The sequence below is a fragment of the Delphinapterus leucas genome, chromosome X, assembly GCF_059928025.1.
Source record: "Delphinapterus leucas isolate spDelLeu-1000000601 "Yukka" chromosome X, BTC_Dleu_Yukka2, whole genome shotgun sequence".
In the NCBI taxonomy this organism is placed as follows: domain Eukaryota; kingdom Metazoa; phylum Chordata; class Mammalia; order Artiodactyla; family Monodontidae; genus Delphinapterus; species Delphinapterus leucas.
Window position 1 is genome coordinate 67900070 of NC_143150.1, and position 24916 is coordinate 67924985.

A 24916-nucleotide genomic window follows, 5' to 3' on the forward strand; every position below is an offset into this window, starting at 1 on the left:
GCCAAAAGGAAAAGTTAGAAATAATTTAAAAAGTATATTAAACATAAAAGAAAAGAGAAAAACTATGAAGAAAATTTAAATCACCTAGAATCCCACCACCTGAAGATAACTCATGTTAACATTTTGTTATATTCCATCGATATTTTATATGAATATATTTGTTAAACATTGAGACCATATTGTGTTCAGTTTCGAATTCTGCTTTTTTCACTAATGCTGAAAGTAATTTCCCATTACATCAAAGTGCTATTGTTTATTTAACCAATTCTCTGCTGTCCAACATTAAGATTTTATTCAGTTTTTCACTATTATGAGTAAGGCTGCCAATAATATCATTGAACTTAAACATTTTTCCTCATTTATAATCATTTTCCTATGATAGGCTCCTAGAAGCAAAACTACTGGTATGAACTTTTTAAAAGACCATTAATATATATGGCCAAATTGTTTTCCAGAAAGCTTATACTAATAATAGCTGCTTGAGTACCTACTATATGCCAGATATCGTTTTAGTTAGATTTTGTTATGCCTGTTTTACAGATGAAGAAACTAATTTGTCCAGAATCACAGAGATAGCAAATAGCAAAGTTAGAATTCAAATTCAGAATTGCCCAATTTCAAAGCTTATGTTATTTCTTGTGAATTTCAGAAATAAATATTTTTGCATTATCAAATTATTATGTATATGTACTAGAGGAAATGTGGAAAATACAAATAGAAAGTAGAGAAAATGAAAATAAATTACCCATGAATCCACCACTTTCAACAACTTAGTGTATTTCATTGGTCTTTGTTCCAGATAATGATTCTGGGTTAAAAATAAGTATAACATTGTATATATAATTTTGCATCCTGCTTTTTTCACTTAATATTTTTCAATGCTGATGCATACTCTTCAAAAATATATAACAGTTGCATATTATTGTCAATGGATGTTACCATGTGGATATTTACAGTAGTTTAGCTCACTTGTGAATTTCTTTTTTTCATTCCCAGGACCCTCTATCTCCAATGAAGCTCACAGAGTTCAGTGTTGGGAACCATTCTAATCTTCAAAATAAGTCACCATGGCAGATTGGAAGCTTCACAATTTGAAAGCATCCCATCAAATTCTTGCTGTGCAGATAGATGTTTCAGGACTTTACAGGTTATTTAATTTACTAGCTGAACTCATCAATCTGGTAGCAATTAATTCAAGCCAGTCTTCCTCTGCTTCTTTCTTCATTTCCCCTCTCCCCATCTGTGAAAGCCTAAATGTAACATATTTATCTTTCCAGAGGCTCTTTTCATTACTCTTGTCAGGTAAAGGGGAACTCAAAAGACTTCCTTGGAGTCTTTAACTTCCCTAGAAAGGCTGTTAATCATATCTATAGAGTCTTTGTTTTATTGAGGGGAATCAGACTAGCTTGCTGCTTGTACACATGTGCATTTATAAGCATGCATATGTGCAGCATATTTACACAAAATTCTTCTGTGGTGTTGTGAAAATTTAGGCTTAAAAAAATCTGAAGTTTTTATTCAATCATATTTTTTTAAATAGCAATTTAAATATTTGCTGAGCTGTGAACACCTTCCCTATATCAGGTACCTAAAATTCAAGAGGGAGATTCAACACTGTGATCAAGGTCCTCAAATTGGGAATTGAACAACTATGTAAAACCTGTTCTCTGTCATAGATGTGTGATATTCCTGAAAACACCACAGCTAAGAGAGAAGATCAGATCAGATTTCCATTTTATTTAACATAATGATCAGTGTTTTAAAGACTTTTAATGCCACACTGTGGTAAAATTCTCCAATAACGTTTATTCTTTTCTCTGCTACCTAGCTTTATTTTAGCCTTTATGAATTACTCTTATGATGAAAGAAAAACTATAAGCCTAAGTTATTGACCATTGGCTTTGTTAAGGGGTTTAAGGATGATGTTCAGGTTTAATTACAATACTGTTAATAAGGGTGAAGTTTCACAGTTGAAATTAGCCTAAGGATTAGCACTAAAGATATTTTTTTTCACAACAGGGATTAGTGTACAGATAGTGAAAAACCTAACAGTAATATGCCAACTCTTTCTCTTTTTTCTTTTCTTTTCTTTTTTTTTAGTTCCAGTAGTAGTGCAGCCATTAAGATAGTTTACATCCATTTCCCAATTTATTTATAATAAGCCTTTATTTTAGTCCTAGTGCCTGAATCAATGAGTATGGACATTAATGCTGCTTCTCTATAATAATAATACCTAAGAGTATTGATGGTTTTCATTTCTCAGTCAGTGTCATAGTGCCCAGCTGCTAACAATAGAAGTCCCAACTCTTACAGAGATCAGTGAGTTAGAGGCATCGTACTGATATCAAGTTATTGAGCTCCTAGAGGGATGTTAGTTTTGCTAAATTATTCCCCCTAAAACCTTTTTGAGTAAAAAAGAATTGCCTGTCACAAACAGTTCAGTGTTCAGATTCCAGTAGAGCTGTGAATGTGAGCAATTCAGCTACTTAAAGCAACAAAAGACATGTTCATTTGAATCCTCTAGGTAATTTTGGTCACGGTAAGACTTTCAGCATAAATTAAATGGATTGTGATTGTGGCCAGCATTTCATTTGAGAGGATACTAGACACGACTAAATCTATTAGGGCCAGGGACTGTTTCTCAAACTCAGATGCCAAGAACCAGCCTAGAGGATTATGCACACTGGGTTTCATGAAGAAATCGTGTATGTTCAGATGGGAAGATTTTTTTTCCCCTTCCTCTTTCCCTTTAAAACACTCTCTTGTTTGGGTTTATCTTGAAAGCTTATTTGATCATCCACATGGTCTTATGTTTGACAAGCCTTGCCTTATATTCATATAGAAATGCACCTTTCCTAAAGGTAGGGCTGTTGCTTACTCCACGGCCAGTAGGCCTCAAAGCAATCTTTCCCATCCATCATCTTCTGCCAAGAGTTTAGGCAGAATAGCCGCTAACTATGATTCAAAGTCATGAAGGAATCAAGAACTTATTTAATTAATAGAGTGTATCAGCACTCAGCACTCATAGAAATCAGGTCATAAAAGACAGTGTCAGGGAACTACAAAAAAGCACTGGAAGGGTAAAGCTCAGGAAAGCTATAATGCAAAGTTGATTGTTTAATGTCTTACAGACTTACACTGTTTTCAAAAGGCCAAATAAATCAGGGTTTTACCTGGGGGCTTAGGGGAATAAAGAAACCCTATTCCTATCTCTGAACCTTTATTCTGATAGCTTATAGATTCTGATATTATCCCCGTTATAGGTCATTGAGTATTGACTTCTGTACCTAGACACCACCACCACCCCCAATTGGTTGACTATTTATAAGGAAGACAGACAGGTTTGTTTGATAATTAGCATACCCTGATCTGGCTCCTTTGCTTGCTTTTCCTTGGGGCCATGTCCATTAACCTCCGTGGGATCTCATTCCCCAATCTTTGGTACCCATCTTCCCCATCTGCAAAACAAAGACACTCATTGTTAGGATCATACAGGTGAAAGGTGCTATATAACTCCCCAGTGCTCTTATATATCCTTCATTGCAGGAATGGAATGCAAAGTTTAACCAGAACAGTATTTCTAAGCAAATCAGTGTGCTCCATTCTTTCTTCCACGCTCTCATTGATGATTTGTTCTTGCAGAACTTAGAGTACCTTATTAATGATATTCCATTCATTCCAACAATGTCCTTGGAAAGAGGCGGAATAGAAGTGATTTTCCCCATGGTACAACCTTAAAAATTAAGGACAAAAGAAATGAAGCACCCTCCAAAAGCACATAGCTCTCTGGGACAGAACTCACAGTTGCCATGTCCAGTGCACCGTTAGAGTGACTTGGCTTCCCAGTACTGGGATAACCATGGAGCAGCTTAGAACACTGAGAGCAATTGGGGCAGGACCACATTTCAGAAGAGTCTCACTTTGTCCAAAAGCTGAAAGTATGCAATTTATACAATTCTTATTTTCTATGTGATAGAAATGTAATATGTGCCTCTTTCCCCTTCTGGCCCCATGTGACACATATATTTCACACTGTGTGGCATCAGCCAGTGCCATTATGTCCTCTGGCACCCATAGAGCCCACTCTCAGGATTGTCTTTGCCAGAGAAAAGAATGTGCTTCCTCATGTTTATGCCAAGTTGCACAAAGTGTAGACATTGAGATTAATGAATATTTAAGCACAATCCTAGCAGTATAAGAATATTGAATATACATTATTGTAATGTGCATCTGAAATTTAATATGGCCCAAATTCATAGGAATGTAACAGTCATGCAAAGCCTATCCCTTTCACCTATCATCACACATATATATCTATACATGTGTGCACACACACAGTGCCCCCAAAGCAGGCTGCCTGGTCATCAGGAGCAAATACTTTAAAGGAATGAGTCTCTGTCCTCTTAGAAAAAAGTCCAACAGTCACTGCAAGTGAATATTCCATTCATACATTCTAAAACTTCTGCTCCTAGAGTAGCTAAGGTACTCAGTTGGTGCCAAAGACATGTTCTGTGCCTCTATCAGAGTCACAGAAGGCATGTGACAAGATTGTTAGACCTTTCCACAAGTCTCATGTTCTTTGAAAATTCATGAGTTCCATCCAATCAGTAGTAAATAGTTTATGAGGTATGGTACATCTGCATTTCTTTAACCAGAGCTATAATGTACCATATTAAATTGTAGTCTTTTGCATGCAGGTATTATGTAATATAATAATGAACGGATGGCACCTAATAGCATGCAACCCATGACCGTTTACTTCCCCAAAAGGGCTAGGGCTGTGTCCCACAGTGTTCAAAACTATTAAATGTATTCTTTGTAGCAGCCTCGTATATGGCCATCAGCAGATTGAGTTAGACATGAATGCAATATATCAGGAAATAGATTCTTAGTAGGGAATGGTGTTAAAGGGGAAAAAAAACAGTAAGATAAGATGCATTTAAGGAATAATGGCTGTCATCCTGCTGGCTAAATCAGCAAAGGGATGCAGCAGGAAAGCCTGTACTGGGTCGTGGTAATATATGAAATGCATTGGAGAGCCAGAAAAAGAAAAGCACTGGAGACCTCAGCAGTTAAGCTCAAGTTGCCAATTTGCTACAAATCCTTTTTTCCACCAATCTGCTCAAAGTAATTGTATATAATATTCTTAAAACCATGTGTCTTGCTACAAAAATACCCACAAATACTGACCAGCTTTATCTTCCTAAGTTCTTTATTAAAAGCATATGCATAAAATTGTCATTTCTTTTCTATATTATGGAGTTGTTAAACAATGTTGGCAAAGGCTAAAATTTCAGACCACCTTGATGGAAGTTTCTATACTTCTCATTTCATGGGTATAATAGTGGAGTTTATTCACTCCCAGGTTGATTTGTATGTGGTATGTAGACTCTTCTGTAACATCTCATCTTCCAAACACCCCCTATTCCTGTGCTCAGTGTTTCTTATGTTCCTACATGGATATTAGTTGGGAAATTAGCAGCAATGGCTTTCTGGTAGAATGCTGACTAGTCTAATGTCACTTAAGTTCAGTCTGCTCAGCCTCACACATCTTTTGCCTTTCCCTCTGTTATTGTGATAAGTAAAAAGAAAGAGAAAACTTATATGTCTAAGGGTGATATGAACTCTGGTTTCCTTTTTCTTACAGTGAAGACTATGTTTATTATTCTCCAGATGCATGTTACCTTAAAAAAATACAATGATGCTGAGAAAAAATACAATGATGAAAAAAATGAAAAAAAATACAATGATGCTGAGAAAAGATTACAGTGGTCCACTTGCTCCTAAGTTATATCTTACCCTCAGGGAAACATTTGGAGAGACCCTTATTCAGTAAGCCTCAGATAAGCTTCCCCTCAATAGATGCTTCATTTGCACAAAAAAAATCATTTTAAGACAGAATTAGCCAACAAGAAGGCAGAAGTCATTGAAAATGCAGAGCACTGAAAGCTGAAGTTTGAAACAAAATTGCTGACCATGACTAAATAATAATGGAGAATCACTTTGGAAAGGCCCAACCTGTAGAGGTCAGACTTAACACAAACCAGAAAGAAGTCTTTTATTCCAGTTAAGCTTATTTTAAAAGTACTTACTTAGACTAGGTAGACCTCAGAACATCTCAGTTGAAAAATCCCATTTCATTTATTCCAGTGCATCAGCTACAAACAGCTTTAATTTGCATAACAAACACAATGTAAAAAATTCAAATACCAGAAACAAATGTAGCTGATGATTCTAGATTTTAAAAATGCATAAAAGAGGAGACCTTTATACAGGAATCTTATTTGAGTAGAGGTTACTAAGGAAATTCAAGACATAGATGTTTAAAAGGAAGCTTTAATTTATAGATATACGTAAAATGGTTCATACAGGAATGTGTAAAGATATAGACATGTATTTTCTTGATGTTATAAACAACAAAATTTACAAATTAATTTTCTCACCAAATGTAGGGACATTGAAAAATTAGTTTATTTTTGAATGTTAAAATACTCATTCTCACACAGTAGCATGTTTCATTGTTTAGACTTTCACGGGGTGGAAAATTTATGATAGTAAAAAGTACATTTTAAGCAAACTTTTATTAAAAGTATTTGAATATGTTTATGGTTTTAAAAGAAATTTTCCTCATAAACCTTAACTGAAGTATTTATATCAACTTTGCAAATTAGCACAATATTAGACCCAGATCCTGACAATGTTGGTGTTGACAAAAAAAAAAAAAAAACCCACAATGTGAGAGCTGTGAGCTCAGTTTTATTTGGGGCTAAGGACTATAGCCCATGAGACAGCCTCTCAGATAGCTCTGAGGAACTACTCTGAAGAGGTTGGGGTTTGGGGGAAGTCAGTATATGTGTGATTTTGGTGAAAGGGGTATATGCAATTAAGCACACATCTCAGTAGAAGGTTGCTGCTAGTTACAGGGAGCAGTTGTCTCCATTAATGATTTTAGTGCTTTTCTAGGTATGAGAAGATGCAAGAATTTGGGTTTATAAAACTTCCTACTGAAAATATCTATCTGAAGGCCTGTTCTGCCAGCTTTTCCCAGAGTGCCTCATTCCTGATCTCTACCCTGAACTCATTTCAGGGTGTGTTAAAGGTCAGTGACTACAGTGTCCAGTGACTTAAGCCTTGTAGAGCCAGATGGCAAGCAACATTCTTTAGTTGGCATTGGCAAACTCTAAAATAAATATGGCTGTAGTATATAAGAATTTCAAGAAAAATAAAATGCAATTCATTGTACAAGGAAAGCAAAAGTTTTGCTATTGGAACATTAAAGAATGTAGGATATCAATTAGTCAGAAATTGTTATTAAGTTATATTTACCAATCCACTGTCATACCATACATAAATTACCCTGGACAATTAGAAGGCACTTATTAGAGTAATGTAGTTCAGAGGGAACGAGTACAGATGCAAATCTGAAGTGGCTTCTGAATCATAAGTGTGTGTGTGGCAGGGCTACTGGGTACTGAGGGTTGAGGGTTCTGTGAGTTGTAAAAAATTAAGGGGGAATACTGGGGGAAACAAGCCAAGATGGGAAACATTAACATTTTAACCTATTTTCCACTTGATTATGATTTCCCCTAAACTTTGAAGCCTTCTATTTTCTACCTACATATTATCAATCTATTAAAACTGTAATTTTGTTGTGGGTAAAATTAACTTACCTCTTCTATGCCTATACTGATCCAGAGAACTTCAGATTTGCATTTCCATCACTGCCTCTGTCTGATTATTGTAACAAAACCACCTGGAGCTCTATATATAAACATTACTTTTAAATACTTTCACTTATCATGAACTTGGGAAGTTTTCTACTTTTTACTCACCGGTAGTTTTAGACAAGTTCAGTTCAACCAAAGTCATCAGAAACAACTTTGCCCTTATATGACTGTTTTCATAGGGTGTAGACACTACAATCCTAGTTGATAAATAAAACAATGCATTTTTATGGAGTTTTTCTAGTGCTACCCAATCCAGCTTTAAATCTACTTCTTTATAATAATTCTCACTGCTATGAGCTATTACCTTTGTGAATACTATTGTCAAGAAAGAAAAGAAGGATAGTAGGGAGAGAGGGAAATTGAATTCATTTGAGGTTGCCTTAAACTAGGGACCCTAAATCTTATTTTGGTCATGCACTCCTTTGAGAATCTAAAGAAAGCCATGGACACTCTCCATAGAAAAGTACACGCACACACGAACACACAGAGAATTTTATAATTTCAGAGGGTTTCCAGATACTCTGAAATATGTTCATATATCCTAGTTAAGAATTCCTACTTTAAATTGTGTCCCATCTTTATAGAATCATCAAATCAAATAAGTGAACCTGTATGTGATACTGTGTTGCATTATCAAACTGGGCTACAGGTTACCAATTAATGCAAAGTCTATGGCTGAGTTTATTATATTTTCAGAATTTGCGATTTCCATAATCCTCCCTATTACCCAAGGCTTTGGAGCAGTTGGATGAGCAGCAGAATGGCTGTTGCTAAGGATATCAGAGAGATCGGCTATGTACACAGCAGGTACTATATAAAGTCTTCTCTTCAGACAACAGGGGACCAAATGTTTCTCATCAAATTCAAGGAGTTTTAAGATGACAGCTGTTGGAATATTTAGTTCATGTCAGTGTTATTTTTAGTGACACTGACACTGGTTTTTAAATGTCAGAAATGGGCTTTTAAGGAGAATTTTCTATTATAAGCATTATGCCTTTTTTTTTTACTCTCAACCCCCCTGTCATTTATTAGATCTTGCAAATTGCATGCCTAAAGTTTAAATATCTCTTTTAATGTTGTGTGAATTTATGCTACATAGCAGTGGTTCTCAAAGTGGAGACCCTCAAGAACTATCCAAAAGGAACACAGGAAACAATCTCTGAATCTCTGGGCCAGAAACAGTTCATTTTGCCTCCAGCCAGAGTGGAAAAAACTGGTAACTCATGGACCAAGAGCTATAAGTGTTCACAAGGGTATTATGTAGTGAGTAATGGGGAAAATTTTGCCTTGACTAAAGGGTGCTCTGGACCTACTGAGCAAAGCTTAAGAACAAGCCTTATGAAGATCAAATTGTTCATAAGTAACTTCACTGTGTCTCAGAACAAAACTCAAGAATTACAGGACTTCCCTAGTGGTGCAGTGGTTAAGATTCTGGGCCCAGGTTCAATCACTGGTCTGGGAACTAGATTCCACATGCATGTCACAACTAAGGAGATGGCGAGCCAAAACTAAGGAGCCCGTGAGCAGCAACTAAGGAGCCCGCCTGCTGTAACTAAGGAGCCCACGTGCTGCTAAGGAGCTGGTGAGCCACAACTAGGGAGACCTTGAGCTGCAACTAAGGAGCCTGCCTGCCGTAACTAAGAAGCTGGCTAGCTACAACTAAGGAGCCCATGAGCCGCAACTAAGAAGCCTGCCTGCCACAACTAAGACCTGATGCAACCAAATAAATTAATTAATAAATTTTAAAAAGAGAATTAACAGTAATGAAAATATCTAATGAACTTCCCTGGCAGTCCAGTGGTTAAGACTCCACACTTCCAATGCAGGGGGCGCAGGTTCGGTCCCTGGTCAGGAAACTAAGATCCCACATGCTGCATGGCCAAAAGATTAGAAAAAGAAACAGAAAAGAACATATCTAGCACCCAACATGAAAAAATTCACAGTATCTGGCACTCAATACATAATTACCAGCCATTCAAATGAGCAGTAAAATAAAACCAATAAAGGAAAGAAAAATTAACGGTAAAAATAGACCCAGAAGTGAGATAATAGAAATTGTAAAAAACAAATGTTAAAACAGTTATTATAATTATATTCCATATGTTCAAAAGGGTAGAAGAAAACATAAGCATGTTAAGAAGAAACATGAAAAATATAAAAATTGAACTTCTATATTTAAAAAAAATGACAAAGATGAAAAATGTGCTGTATGCTATTAACAGATCATTAGAAAGAGAAGAAAAATGATTCATGAACTTGATTGCATAGCAAGTTGTTTAGAAATTATCTAAAATTAAACAGAAGAAAAAAGACTGAAATAAAAAGAACATACAATCGTTGAGCTGTGGGACAACTCCAAGCTGCTTAATATAAAAGTAATTGTTTGTTCTAAGGGGAGGATGCAGAGAAACACTTTGAAGAAATAATGGCCAAAGGAGATAAATTCCAGAATAGTGGTGTGAAAACCTCCACAGACACTTTCCCCATCAAAAATTACTTTTAAAACAGGCATTTTAAGGGCTTCCCTGGTGGCGCAGTGGTTGAGAGTCCGCCTGCCGATGCAGGGGACACAGGTTCGTGCCTCGGTCCGGGAAGATCCCACATGCTGCGGAGCAGCTGGGCCCGTGAGCCATGGCCACTGGGCCTGCACGTCCAGAGCCTGTGCTCCGCAACGGTGAGAGGCCTGCGAACCACAAAAACAAAAAAAAAGAAACAGGCATTTTAAGTCTGGGAATTCTCCTAAGAGCATATAGCAAATGAAGAAACGGTGATGTAAGAAAATCTACTACATTTCACTACTAACAGCAACTTTATGGCATTTGAAATACAACCTGCTCCCTGCATTTGCCCCCCTCACTGGCTCAGCATGTTGCAAGCTCTACCCCAAGAAGGTGCAGCCGACCTCTCCCTGCAAGTTACCAGTGAAGGCTACGGAATTTGCCCTGGAGTGACAGACCACCCTCATCCCACCCTCCAGTTCCATGTGGCAGAAGCTCTATCCTAGGCAAGAGTGGTTGATAACTTTGGGACTCTTCATCCACCAGCCCACAAATGTGGGACAGAAGTTCCACCCCAGGCAAGGCAGACTGAGAATACCAGTGTCTGATCATCCTCACACAAGCTTGCTCATGCAGCAAGGAGAGGCAGCCAAGGAGAGAGCTCCAGGAAAGGTAAGCCAAGAAGGCCAGAGGTTACTACCCCCAACCAGTGTCCTGCTCATAAATCAGAAGTTTCACTCTGAGAGAAGTGGGCCACTTTTCCTGCCAGCTGTTCTGGGGCAGTGGTGTAGAGATTTTGCCCAAGGATGAGAGGCAGGAAATAAGAACAGATAGCTCAATGCTCTCCCCAAGAGAATAGAATTTATTTGGAATACAATGTAGGGTAATTCAAGCTTAATGGTGCTCTTAAAAGCAATGGAGATTTTAGTAGTAAGCAATGAAGAGGATGCAACAGCTCCATTAGAGAAACAAGATAAGCCATAGACCAGCTAGATGTTTAACAGGGAGAATCATGGAAAGAGACAACTGAAGGGGAGCAGATTTTGCCACTCCAAAATATGACTCTTTGGCATATTGACTATCTTAAGCTGGTTATTAAAGAAAAACAACAGACATAAGAGAAGCTCTGAAAACTGAGTAGAATGTATCCTTTTGTAAGAAACATTTACAAGGGAAATCTCTATTTGTAAGCATGTCTCCCTTTCTGTACCAGGAAGAGAAAGAGGACTCTAAATCTCTAAAAACTCTTATCAGTGGAGAGGCAATGACTTCAATCTGTATAACTACTATGCATTTCCTGTTAACTTCCCATAAGTGATTCCCCACCCCCAACATCTTTTGTCTTTAGCTGAAGATAGTACTTAAGGTGACAACTTAACCCATTTCAGAGAGTTACTCAGTTTTCCTGGGTATCTCCCATTTATGCAGGAAGTATACATGTTATTAAACTTTTGTTGTTTTTCTCGTTAACCTGTTATATCAATTTAATTATTAGACCAGCCAAATAACCTAGAAGGGGGAAAGGAAAAATTTTCCACCCCTACACAGCAAACAAGAGCCCTCCTGTAGTAGGAACAAACTTCAAAAACTGGTTTCAAAGACTACTGCTGCAAAAATGCCCAAAGTCAATTGGATCAGACTGTACAGCAATTTATGACCCAGGTCACTGTTTTAATAAATAGAGCAATCACCCAGCAATTAGTAGATGCAAATGGCTGGATATTATACTACCAGAGGCAGACAGCTTAACATATATAAGGGAAAGACACAGTAATAAAGAGGCCTGCTAAAATTATGTCATCCCATGGGGACTGTATGCATGTCCAAGGCTGCATGCTCTGAAGAGTGACATCAAATACTTCGCATTGCAACAGAGATAGACTTCATTTAAATAGTACAGCTAAGTCTCTAAACCAAAAAACAAGCCAAAAAAAGCCCCAAAGGCAGAGTGATCAGTACCCCTGAGTTACTACAATGTGTTATCAGAAATGTCCAATTTCCAATAACAAATTATGGAACATGCATAGAAAAATGAAAGTATGATCAATACATGGGGAAAAAATCAGGTAACACAAACTGCCTTTGAGAGAGACCACATGTTGGACTTAGCAGGCAAAGACTTCAAAGCAGCTATAATAAATATGCTCAAAGAACTAAAGGAAACCATGATCAAAGCAATAAAAGTACAATGGTACTTTTTTTTCAAATAGAATCAATAGACAAAAATTTACCAAAAAAAAAAAAAACCCAACAATAGGAAATTCTGGAGTTCAAAACTAAAATAATTTAAATGAAAAATTTACTGAGGTGCTCAACGGTAGATTTAAGCTGGAAGATGAAAGAATCAGCAAACTTAAAGACACATGATGGAAATTATGTAATCCAAAGAATAGAGAGGGAAAAGGATGAAGAAAAGTTAGTAGAGTCAAATAAATGTAGGGCATCATTTAATAAACCAACATATATGTAATGGAAGTACCACAAGGAGAAAAGAGAGGGAAAGGAGCACAAAAAGTATCCAAAGAAATAATGGCTGAAAATTTCCCAAATTTAATGCCAAACATTTAGCTATATATCCAAGAGCTCAACGAACTCAAATAGGATCAATTTAAAGAGAGCCACACCCAGACAGTTTAAAGTAAAAAAATGTTGAAACCCAATGACAAATAGAAAATCTAGAAAACAGCAAGAGAAAAATGACTCATCATGTACAAGACAATCTCAATAAGAGTAACAGTTTATTTCTCACTAGAAACCATGTAGGCCAGAAGATATAAAAGTGATATATGGGACTTCCCTGGTGGTGCAGTGGTTGGGAGTCCACCTGCCGATGCAGGGGACACGGGTTCGTGTCCCGGTCTGGGAGGATCCCACATGCCGCAGAGTGGCTGGGCCCGTGAGCCATGGCTGCTGAGCCTGTGCGTCTGGAGCCTGTGCTCCACAACGGGAGAGGCCGCAATGGTGAGAGGCCCATGTACCACCAAAAAAAAAAAAGTGATATATGCAAAAGGCTGAAAGAAAAGAAAACTATCAATGAAGAATTTTACAACCAGCAAAACTATCTTTCACAATTAAAAGAGTTGCATCAACAAAATGGCTGACCAGGCAACTCTAAGCTCCTGTCCTCTCACAGAAATATTTTCTTTTCTTGGCCACACTGCATGGCATGTGGAATCCTAGTTCCCCGACCAGGGATTGAACCTGCACCCCCTGCAGTGGAAGCATGGAGTCTTAACCACTGGACCTCCGGGAAGTCCCTCACAGAAATGTTAAAAAATAAAAAATAGCATAAACAACCAACTTAGTCAGAAATCTGGAAAACAGTCAACTATTTACAGCAACCAAGTGAACACTGAATCAGGAAAAAGAAAATTTGAAAATGATAGGAAAACTTTCTGGCATTTTTACCTGCCCTTGCCATACCCACTCCTTGATGCAGTGGCAGTCTTGAAGTGGTGGCAGACCATGTTCCCCCGGTGAGACTTTGCTCTCTAGTTCCAGTTGGAGCAGAGCAGAACTTACTCTGATGGGGCCTGTGTATGTCTGTTCTAACCTGTCTGGGAGCAACTTGAAGGACTGATGCAAGACACCAATCTTTAGTTTCCAAACTTGGAACTCAGGATGGAATAGTTGTGGGCATTGCTGGAAAATACTGCAAGGAGCAGTAAAACCCTACAGATGCCTGGGGCAAAAGATATGGCTAAGACAATACACTACTTAAAGTTTGAGAGGAAAAGGTGAGGGGGATTGTTTGGAAAATTAGGTAGCACCCTAAAGCACCCATGGATGCAGGTGAATTTAGATACCCATGTTCATGTCCAGGGCAAGAGAGAAGTTCTCAGCTTTCACCGTGGGCTTATCCTTAGGTTCAGTGCAAGCCTGTTAAAAGAGTGCCCCAGCACAGAGCCAATCTGCAAAAACTGGAAAAGGTGTTTGGTTGGAGAGGTTGATTTTATTTCTCTTTTATGTTTCTTTTGTTATCCCTTGTTTTGTCTTTATCTCCTGGCATTCAAGAAAATCTCTGTCAAAACATAAGCTGAACATGAGCAAAAGGAACAGAGACTTCAGTGACTACAACCAAAAGGAACATGGTGTACACAAAATAGTTTGTAAAAGTCACTAAACATATAGTTAAAGTAATTTAAAATTAAAATATTACAGTGCAAAATATCCACTTAAAAATAATCAGGGGGGACGAGGGGAAGATGGCAGAAGAGTAAGACGCAGAGATCACCTTCCTCCCCACAGATACATCAGAAATACATCTACACGTGGAACAACTCATACAGAACACCTACTGAATGCTGGCAGAAGACCTCAGATCTCCCAAAAGGCAAGAAATTCCTCACGTACCTGGGTAGGGCAAAAGAAAAAAGAATAAACAGAGACAAAAGGATAGGGACGGGACCTGCACCAGTGGGAGGGAGCTGTGAAGGAGGAAAGGTTTCCACACTAGGAAGCCCCTTCGCGGGCAGAGACTGCAGGTGGCGGAGGGGGAAAGCTTCGGGGCTGCGGAGGAGAGCACAGCAACAGGGGTGCAGAGGGCAAAGCAGAGAGATTCCCGCACAGAGGATCAGTGCTGACTGGCACTCACCAGCCCGAGATGCTTGTGTGCTCACACGCCAGGGTGGGGTGGGTGGCTGGGAGCTGAGGGTTGGGCTTTGGTCAGAGCGCAGGGAGAGGACTGGGGTTGGCAGCGTGAACACAGCCTGCAGGGGGTTAGTGCACCAGGGCTAGCCGGGAGGGAGTCTGGAGAAAAGTCTGGACCTGCCGAAGAGGCAAGAGACTTTTTCTTCCCTCTTTGTTTCCTGGTGCGCGAGGAGAGGGGGTTAAGAGCGCTGCTTAAAGGAGCTCCAGAAACGGCTATGAGCCACGGCTAAAAGCGTGGACCCCACAGACGGGCATGAGACACTAAGTTTGCTGCTGCCGCCACCAAGAAGTCTGTGTGCTAGCACAGGTCACTATCCACACCCCGCTTCCGGGGAGCCTGTGCAGCCCACCACTGCCAGGGTCTCAGGGGCCAGGGACAACTTACCTGGGAGAACGCACTGCGCACCTCAGGCTGGTACAACATCACATTGGCCTCTGCCGCCACAGGCTCACCCCGCACTCCGTACCCCTCCCTCCCCTCGGCCTGAGTGAGCCAGAGTCCCCGAAGCAGCTGCTCCTTTAACCCCGTCCTGTCTGAGTGAAGAACAGACACCCTCCGGCTACCTACAAGCAGAGGCAGGGCCAAATCCAAACCTGAGCCCCGGAAGCTGTGAGAACAAAGAAGAGAAAGGGAAATATATCCCAGCAGCCTCAGAAGCAGCAGATTAAAGCTCCACAATCAACTTGAGGTACCCTGCATCTGCGGAATACATGAATAGACAACGAATCATCCCAAATTGAGGAGGTGGACTTTGAGAGCAAGCTTTACTAGTTATTCCCCTTTTCCTCTTTTTGTGTGTATGTGTATGCTTTTGTGCGAGATTTTGTCTGTATAGCTTTGCTTCCACGATTTGTCCTAGGATACTATCCATCCGTTTTTTTGTTGTTGTTGTTGTTTTTGTTTTGGGGGTTTTTTTTTCTTCTTGAAAAAACATTTTTTTCTTAATAATTATTTTTCATTTTAATTATTTTATTTTACCTTTATTTTATTTTATCTTCTTTCTTTCATTCTTTCTTTCCTTCCTGCCCTCGTTCCTTCCTTTCTTCCTTCTTCCCTCACTCCACCCTCCCTCCTTTCTTTCTTTCTTTCTTTCTTTCATCTTCCTTCCTTACTTCCCTCCTTCCTTCCTTCCCTTCTTTCTTTCTTTACTTCTTTCTTTCTTTCATTCTTTCTTTCTACGTTTTCTCCCTTGTATTCTGAGCCATGTGGATTAAAGGCTCTTGGTGCTGCAGCCAGGAGTCAGTGCTGTGCCTCTGAGGTGGGAGAGCCAACTTGAGGACACTGGTCCACAAGAGACCTCTCAGGTCAACATAATATCAAATGGCGAAAATCTGCCAGAGATCTCCATCGCAACACCAGCACCCAGCTTCACTCAACGACCAGCACCTACAGTGCTGGAAACCCTATGCCAAACAACTAGCAAGAGAGGAACAAAACCCCAACCATTAGCAGAGAGGCTACCTAAAATCATAATAAGTCCACAGACACACCAAAACATACAACCAGACGTGGACCTGCCCAACAGAAAGACAAGATCCAGGGCTTCCCTGATGGCGCAGAGGTTGAGAGTCCACCAGCCAATGCAGGGGACACGAGTTCGTGCCCCGGTCCAGGAAGATACCACATGCAGCGGAGCGGCTGGGCCCGTGAGCCATGGCCGCTGAGCCTGCACATCCGGAGCCTGTGCTCTGCAAACGGAGAGGCCACAACAGTGAGAGGCCCGTGTACCACACACACAAAAAAAAATACACAAGATCCAGCCTCATCCACCAGAACACAGGCACTACTCCCCTCCACCAGGAAGCCCACACAACACACTGAAACAGCTTTAGCCACTGGGGACACACACCAAAAATAACAGGAACTACAAACCTGCAGCCTGCAAAAAGGAGACCCCAAACACAGTAAGATAAGCAAAATGAGAAGACAGAAAAACAAACAGCAGATTAAGGAGCAAGATAAAAACACACGAGACCTAACAAATGAAGAGGAAATAGGCAGTCTACCTGAAAAATAATTCAGAATAATGATAGTAAAGATGATCCAAAGCCTTGGAAATAGAATAGACATAATGCAAGAAACATTTAACAAGGACCTAGAAGAAATGAAGATGAAACAAACAATGATGAACAACACAATAAATGAAATTAAAAATATTCTAGATGGGATCAATAGCAGAATAACTGAGGCAGAAGAATGGATAAGTGATCTGGAAGAGAAAATATTGGAAATAACTACTGCAGAGCAGAAGAAACAAAAAAGAATGAAAAGAATTGAGGGCAATCTCATAGACCTCTGGGACATTACACACACCAACATTCGAATTATAGTGGTTCCAGAAGAAGAAGAGAAAAAGAAAGGGACTGAGAAAATATTTGAAAAAATTATAGTTGAAAACTTCCCTAATATGGGAAAGGAAATAGTTAATCAAGTCCAGGAAGCACAGAGAGTCCCATACAGGATAAATACAAGGAGAAATACGCCAAGATACATATTAATTAAACACAAAGAAAACATATTAAAAGCAACAAGGAAAAACAACAAATAACACAAAAGGGAATCCCCATAAGGTAAACAGCTGCTCTTTCAGCAGAAACTCTGCAAGACAGAAGGGAATGACAGGACATGTTGAAAGTGATGAAGGAGAAAAACCTACAACCAAGATTACTATACCCAGCAAGGATCTCATTCAGATTTGATGGAGAAATTAAAACCTTTACAGACAAGCAAAGGCTGAGAGAGTTCAGCACCACCAAACCAGCTTTACAACAAATGCTAAAGGAAATTCTCAAGACAAGAAACACAAAAGAGGGAACAGACCTACAATAACGAACTCAAAATAATCAAGAAAATGGGAATAGGAACATACATATTGATAACTACCTTAAATGTAAATGGAATAAATGCTCCCACCAAAAGACACAGGTTGGCTGAATGGATACGAAAACGAGACCCATATATATGCTGTCTACAAGAGACCCACTTCAGACCTAGAGACACATACAGACTGAAAGTAAGGGGATGGAAAAAGATATTCCATACAAATGGAAACCGAAAGAAAGCTGGAGTAGCAATTCTCATATCAGAGAAAATAGACTTTAAAATAAAGACTATTAGAAGAGACAAAGAAGGACACTACATAATGATCAAGGGATCGATCCAAGAAGAAGATATAACAATTGTAAATATTTATGCACCCATCATAGGAGCACCTCAATACATAAGGCAAATACTAACAGCCATAAAAGGGGAAATCGACAGTAACACATTCATAGTAGAGGACTTTAACACCCCACTTTCACCAATGGACAGATCATACAAAATGAAAATAAATAAGGAAACACAAGCTTTAAATGATAAACCAAACAAGATGGACTTAATTGATAATTATAGGACATTCCACCCAAAAACAATAGAATACACATTTTTCTCAAGTGCTCACGGAACATTCTCCAGCATAGATCATATCCTGGGTCACAAATCTAGCCTTGGTAAATTTAAGAAAATTCAAATTGTATCAAGTATCTTTTCTGACCACAACGCTATGAGACTAGATATCAATTACAGGAGAAGATCTGTAAAAAATACAAACACATGGAGGCTAAACAATTCACTACTTAATAACAGATCACTGAAGAAATCAAAGAGAAAATAAAAAAATACCTAGAAACAAATGACAATGGAGACTCAACGACCCAAAACCTATGGGATGCAGCGAAAGCAATTCTAATAGGGAAGTTTATAGCAATACAATCCTACCTTAAGAAACAGGAAACATCTCAAATAAACAACCTAACTTTGCACCTAAAGCAATTAGAGAAAGAAGAACAAAAAAACCCCAAAGTTAGCAGAAGGAAAGAAATCATAAAAATCAGATCAGATATAAATAAGAAAGAAATGAAGGAAATGATAGCAAAGATCAATAAAACTAAAAGCTGGTTCTTTGAGAAGATAAACAAAATTGATAAACCATTAGCCAGACTCATCAGGAAAAAAAGGGAGAAGACTCAAGTCAATAGAATTAGAAATGAAAAAGGAGAAGTAACAGCTGACACTGTAGAAATACAAAAGATCATGAGAGATTACAACAAGCAACTCTATGCCAGTAAAATGGACAACCTGGAAGAAATGGAAAAGTTCTTAGAAATGCACAACATGCCAAGACTGAATCAGGAAGAATAGAAAATATGATCAGACGAATCACAAGCACTGAAATTGAAACTTTGATTAAAATCTTCCAACAAACAAAAGCCGAGGACCAGATGGCTTCACAGGCGAATTCTATCAAACATTTAGAGAAGAGCTAACACCTATCCTTTGCAAACTCTTCCAAAATATAGCAGAGAGTGGAACACTCCCAAACTCATTCTACGAGGCCACCATCACCCTGATACCAAAACCAGGCAAGGATGTCACAAAGAAAGAAAACTACAGGCCAATATCACTGATGAACACAGATGCAAAAATCCTCAACAATATACTAGCAAACAGAATCCAACAGCACATTAAAAGAATCAGACACCATGATCAAGTGGGATTTATTCCAGGAAGGCAAGGATCCTTAAGTATATGCAAATCAATCAACGTGTTACACCATATTAAAAAATTGAAGGGGACACAGGTTCGTGCCCTGGTCCGGGAAGATCCCACATGCCGCGGAGCAGCTGGGCCCGTGAGCCATGGCCGCTGAGCCTGCGCATCCGGAGCCTGCGCTCCGCAATGGGAGAGGCCACAACAGTGAGAGGCCCGCGTACAGCCAAAAAAAAAAAAAAAAATTGAAGGAGAAAAACCATATGATCATCTCAATAGATGCAGACAAAGCTTTCGACAAAATTCAACACCCATTTATGATAAAAACCCTGCAGAAAGTAGGCATAGAGGGAACTTCCCTCAACATAATAAACGCCAGATATGACAAACCCACATCCAACATCATCCTCAATGGTGAAAAACTGAAAGCATTTCCACTCAGATCAGGAACAAGACAAGGTTGCCCATTCTCACCACTCTTATTCAACATAGTTTTGGAAGTTTTAGCCACAGCAATCAGAGAAGAAAAGGAAATAAAAGGAATCCAAATTGGAAAAGACGAAGTAAATCTGTCACTGTTTGCAGATGACATGATACTATACATAGAGAATCCGAAAGATGCTACCAGAAAACTACTAAGAGCTAATCAATGAATTTGGTTAAGTAGCAGGATACAAAATTAATGCACAGACATGTCGGGAATTCCTATACACTAATAATGAAAAATCTGAAATTGAAATCAAGAAAACACTCCCATTTACCATTGCAACAAAAAGAATAAAATATCTACGAATAAACCTACCTAAGGAGACAAAAAACATGTATGCAGAAAATTATAAGACACTGATGAAAGTAAATAAAGATGATACAAATAGATGGAGAGATATACCATGTTCTTGGATTGGAAGAATCAACATTATGAAAATGACTGTACTACCCAATGCAATCTAGAGATTCAATGCAATCCCTATCAAACTACCACTGGCATTTTTCACAGAACTAGAACAAAATATTTCAAAATTTATATGGAAACACAAAAGACCCTGAATAGCCAAAGCAATCATGAGAATGAAAAGCGGAGCTGCAGTAATCAGGCTCCCTGTCTTCAGACTATACTACAAAGCTACAGCAATCAAGACTGTATGGTACTGGCACAAAAACAGAAAGATAGATCAATGGAACAGGATAGAAAGTCCAGATATAAACCCATGCATATATGGTCACCTTATCTTTGTTAAAGGAGACAGGAATGTACAGTGGAGAAAGGACAGCCTCTTCAATAAGTGGTGCTGGGAAAACTGGACAGGTACATGTAAAAGTATGAGATTCGATCACTCCCTAACACTACACACAATAATAAGCTCAAAATGGATTAAGGACGTAAATGTAATGCCAGAAACTATCAAACTCTTAGAGGAAAACATATGCAGAACACTCTATGTCATAAATCACAGCAAGATCCTTTTTGACCCACCTCCTAGAGAAATGGAAATAAAATAAAAATAAACAAATGGGACCTAATGAAACTTCAAAGCTTTTGCACAGCAAAGGAAACCATAAACAAGACCAAAAGACAACCCTTAGAATGGGAGAAAATATTTTCAAATGAAGCAACTGACAAAGGATTAATCTCCAAAATTTATAAGCAGCACATGCAGCTCAATAACAAAAAACCAAACAACCCAATCTAAAAATGGGCAGAAGACCTAAATAGACATTTCTCCAAAGAAGATACACAGACTGCCAACAAACACATGAAAGAATGCTCAACATCATTAATCATTAGACAAATGCAAATCAAAACTACAATGAGATATCATCTCACACCAGTCAGAATGGCCATCATCAAAATATCTAGAAACAATAAATGCTGGAGAGGGTGTGGAGAAAAGGGAACACTCTTGCACTGCTCGTGGGAATGTGAATTGGTACAGCCACTATGGAGAACAGTATGGAGTTTCCTTAAAAAACTACAAATAGAACTACCATATGACTCAGCAATCCCACTACTGGGCATATACCCTGAGAACACCATAATTCAAAAATAGTCCTGTACCAAAATGTTCGTTACAGCTCTATTTACAATAGCCTGGAGATGGAAACAACCTATGTGTCCATCATCGGATGAATGAATAAAGAAGATATAGCACATATATACAATGGAATACTACTCAGCCCTAAAAAGAAACGAAATTGAGCTATTTGTAATGAGGTGGATGGACCTAGCGTCTGTCATACAGAGTGAAGTAAGTCAGAAAGAGAAAGACAAATACCATATGCTAACACATATACATGGAATTTAAGGGAAAAAATATCATGAAGAACCTAGTGGTAAGACAGGAATAAAGACACAGACCTACTAGAGAATGGACTTGAGGATATGGGGAGGGGGAAGTGTAAGCTGTGATAAAGCGAGAGGGTGGCGTGGACATATATACACTACCAAACGTAAAATAGATAGCTAGTGGGAAGAAGCTGCATAGCACAGGGAGATCAGCTCGCTGCTTTGTGACCACCTGGAGGGGTGGGATAGGGAGGGTGAGAGGGAGGGAGACGCAAGAGGGAAGAGATATGGGAACATATGTATATGTATAACTGATTCACTTTGTTATAAAGCAGAAACTAACACACCATTGTAAAGCAATTATACTCCAATAAAGATGTAAAAAAACAAAAAGTAGCACGTGTGCCCTGAATATTCATAAAATTGCCTTTTGCCTAATTTACAATTTAACTAAAATAAATATTTTCCTTACTTTAAAAAAAAATCAGGGAATTCCCTGGTAGTCCAGTGCTTAGAACTCCACACTTCCTCTGCAGGGGGCATGTTTTTGATTTCTGTTCCTTGAACTAAGATCCTGCAAGCCACGTTGCATGGCTAAAAAAAAAAAAATCAGCAAAGGAGGAATAAAGGAAGGAGAAAGAATGAGAAACATAGAAAATAAAAAGTAAAATGGCATCATAAATGCCACTATTTCGGGACTTCCTTGGTGGTTCAGTGGTTGAGTCTTCACCTTCCAATGCAGGGGTGCAGGTTCAGTCCCTTGTCAGGGAGCTGAGATCCCACATGCCTTGTGGTCAAAACACCAAAACATAAAACAAAAACAATATTGTAAGAAATTCAGTAAAGACTTTAAAAAGGGTTTACATGAAAAAAAGAAAAATTTTAAAAAATGCAACTATATCAATATTTTTAAAAAGTCACTCAACAGACTACAACAGTCTTTCAAAACAAAAAATAAAACCAGCAAACCCTGGTGTTATGGATTGAATTATGTCCCCTCAAAATCCATAAGTTCAACCCCTAAATCCCATTGTAATGGTATTTGGTGATATGGCCTTTAATGAGGTAATTAACATTAAATGAGGGCATAATAGTGGGGTCCTAATGTATTAGGACTGCTGTCCTTATTGAGAGGAAAAGACACTAGGCATGCATGTACATAGAAGAAATGTCATGTGAGATCACAGTAAGGAGTTTGAAAGCCAGGAAGAGAAGTCTCATCAGAAACCAACCCTGCCAGCACCCTCATCTTGGACTTCCGGCTTCCAGAAATATGAGAAAACAAATTTGATTTTGTTTTGTTTTGTTAATTAATTTATTTTATTTATTTTTGGCTGTGTTGGGACTTCGTTGCTGCATGCGGTCTTTCTCTAGTTGCGGCAAGCAGGGTCTGCTCTTCATTGCAGTGCACAGGCTTCTCATTGCGGTGGCTTCTCTTGTGGAGCACAGGCTCTAGGTGCGCAGGCTTCAGTAGTTGTGGCACACGGGTTCAGTAGTTGTGGCTCATGGGCTCTAGAAAGCAGGCTCAGTAGTTATGGCACACAGGTTTAGTTGCTCCACGGCATGTGGGATCTTCCCAGACCAGGGCTCGAATCCGTGTCCCCTGCATTGGCAGGCAGATTCTTAATCACTGCACCACCAGGGAAGACCCAAATTTGTTGTTTAAACCACTCAGTCTTTGGTATTTTATTATGGTATCCTAAGCAGATTAATATACATGAGAAAGGGAAAAATCTTATTTTCAGACTTGCCACATGATAATATTCAAACACCCAACTGTTTTAAAAGGGTCTTTTTTTAAAAAACAGGAAATTATGGCACAAAGGAAGACATATATTGATAGGAACGGACCCTGAAGAAGCCCAGACATTGAACTTACTAGGTAAAGACTTTAAATCAACTGTCATAAATATGACAAAAGAGTTAAGGAAACCATAGACAGATAAGAAAAGGAAACCAAAAAATTAGGTATAAAAAATGAGAATATCAATAAAAATATAGAAATTATTTAAAAAACCAGAAATTCTGAACCTGAAAATTAAAATAACTGAAATTAAAATTCGATAGAGGGATTTAACAGGCAATTTAGCAGGCAGAAGAAAGAAATCAGTGAACTTGAAGACAGAACCATTTAAATTAAGTCTGAAGAGCAGAAAAGAATGAAGGAAAGTGAACATAGCTTAATGTATTATGGGAGAGAAGAAGAAGAAGGAGGGGGAAGAGAAGGAGAAGAAGGAGAAGAAGAAAGAAGAAGAAGGAGAAGAAGAAGGGCGAGGAGGAAGAGGAGAAGAAGAAGAAGAGGAAGAAAAAGAAGGAGGAGGAGGAGGGGAGGGAGGAGGAGGGGAAGGAGAAGAAGAAGAAGAAGTAGAAGAAGAAGGAGAAGAAGAAGGAGGAGGAGGAGGAGGAGAAGGAGAAGAAGAAGAAGGCAGAGGAGGAGGGGGAGGAGAAGGGGGGAGGAGGAGGGGAAGGAGAAGAAGAAGGAGGAGGAAGAGGAGAAGAGGAAGGGGAAGGAGGAGAAGGAGGGAGGGGGAGGAGAAGGAGAAGAAGAAGGGAAGGAGGAGTAGGGTAGGAGGAAGAGGAGGGGGAAAAGAAGGAGGAGGAGAGAGAAGAGAGAAAGGGACACAAAAATATTTGAAGAAATAATGTCTGAAAAATAACCAAATTTGATGAAAGACATGAACTTACAAATGATTGACAAAAGGTCAATCAACTCCAAGCAGGATAAACTCAAAGAGACACGTGCTGAGACACAGTATAAACAAACTGTCAAAAGCCAAAGAAAATGAAAGAATCTTGAAATCAGCAACAGAGAAGTAATTTGTCACATACATGTGATCCTTGATAAGATTAACAACTATTCTCATCAAAAGCAATGGAGACAAGAAGGCAGTTGGATGACATATTTAAAGTGCAGAAAGAAAAAACTGTCAACCAAGAATTTTATATCCAGCAAAACAGTCATACAAAAATGAGGGAGAGGGTCTTCCCTGGTGGTGCAGTGGTTGGGAGTCGGCCTGCCGATGCAGGGGACGTGGGTTTGTGCCCCGGTCCGGGAGGATCCCAAGTGCCGTGGAGCAGCTGGGCCCATGATCCATGGCCGTTGAGCCTGCGCGTCCATAACCTGTGCTCTGCAATGGGAGAGGCCACAACAGTGAGAGGCCCGCGTACCGCAAAAAAAAAAAAGCTATTTGAAGAAATAAAAATCTGTGGTAAAGGTAAATACACG

The 24916-nt window shown here is 39.1% G+C and overlaps 1 protein-coding gene across 2 annotated transcripts in view; it reads left to right on the forward strand.

Moving 5' to 3' along the window:
* ZDHHC15 (zDHHC palmitoyltransferase 15) overlaps positions 1 to 23884 on the forward strand; it is a 149429-nt gene extending 125545 nt beyond the window's left edge. The window contains exon 11 of one of the 2 annotated variants that reach the window (XM_089904346.1): positions 997 to 23884. The gene's annotated coding sequence lies outside the window, so the exon portion shown is untranslated. The remainder of the gene's footprint in view (positions 1 to 996) is intronic. The other variant, XM_022580871.3, reaches the window with a different exon arrangement.
* Positions 23885 to 24916: the final 1032 nt, after the last annotated feature.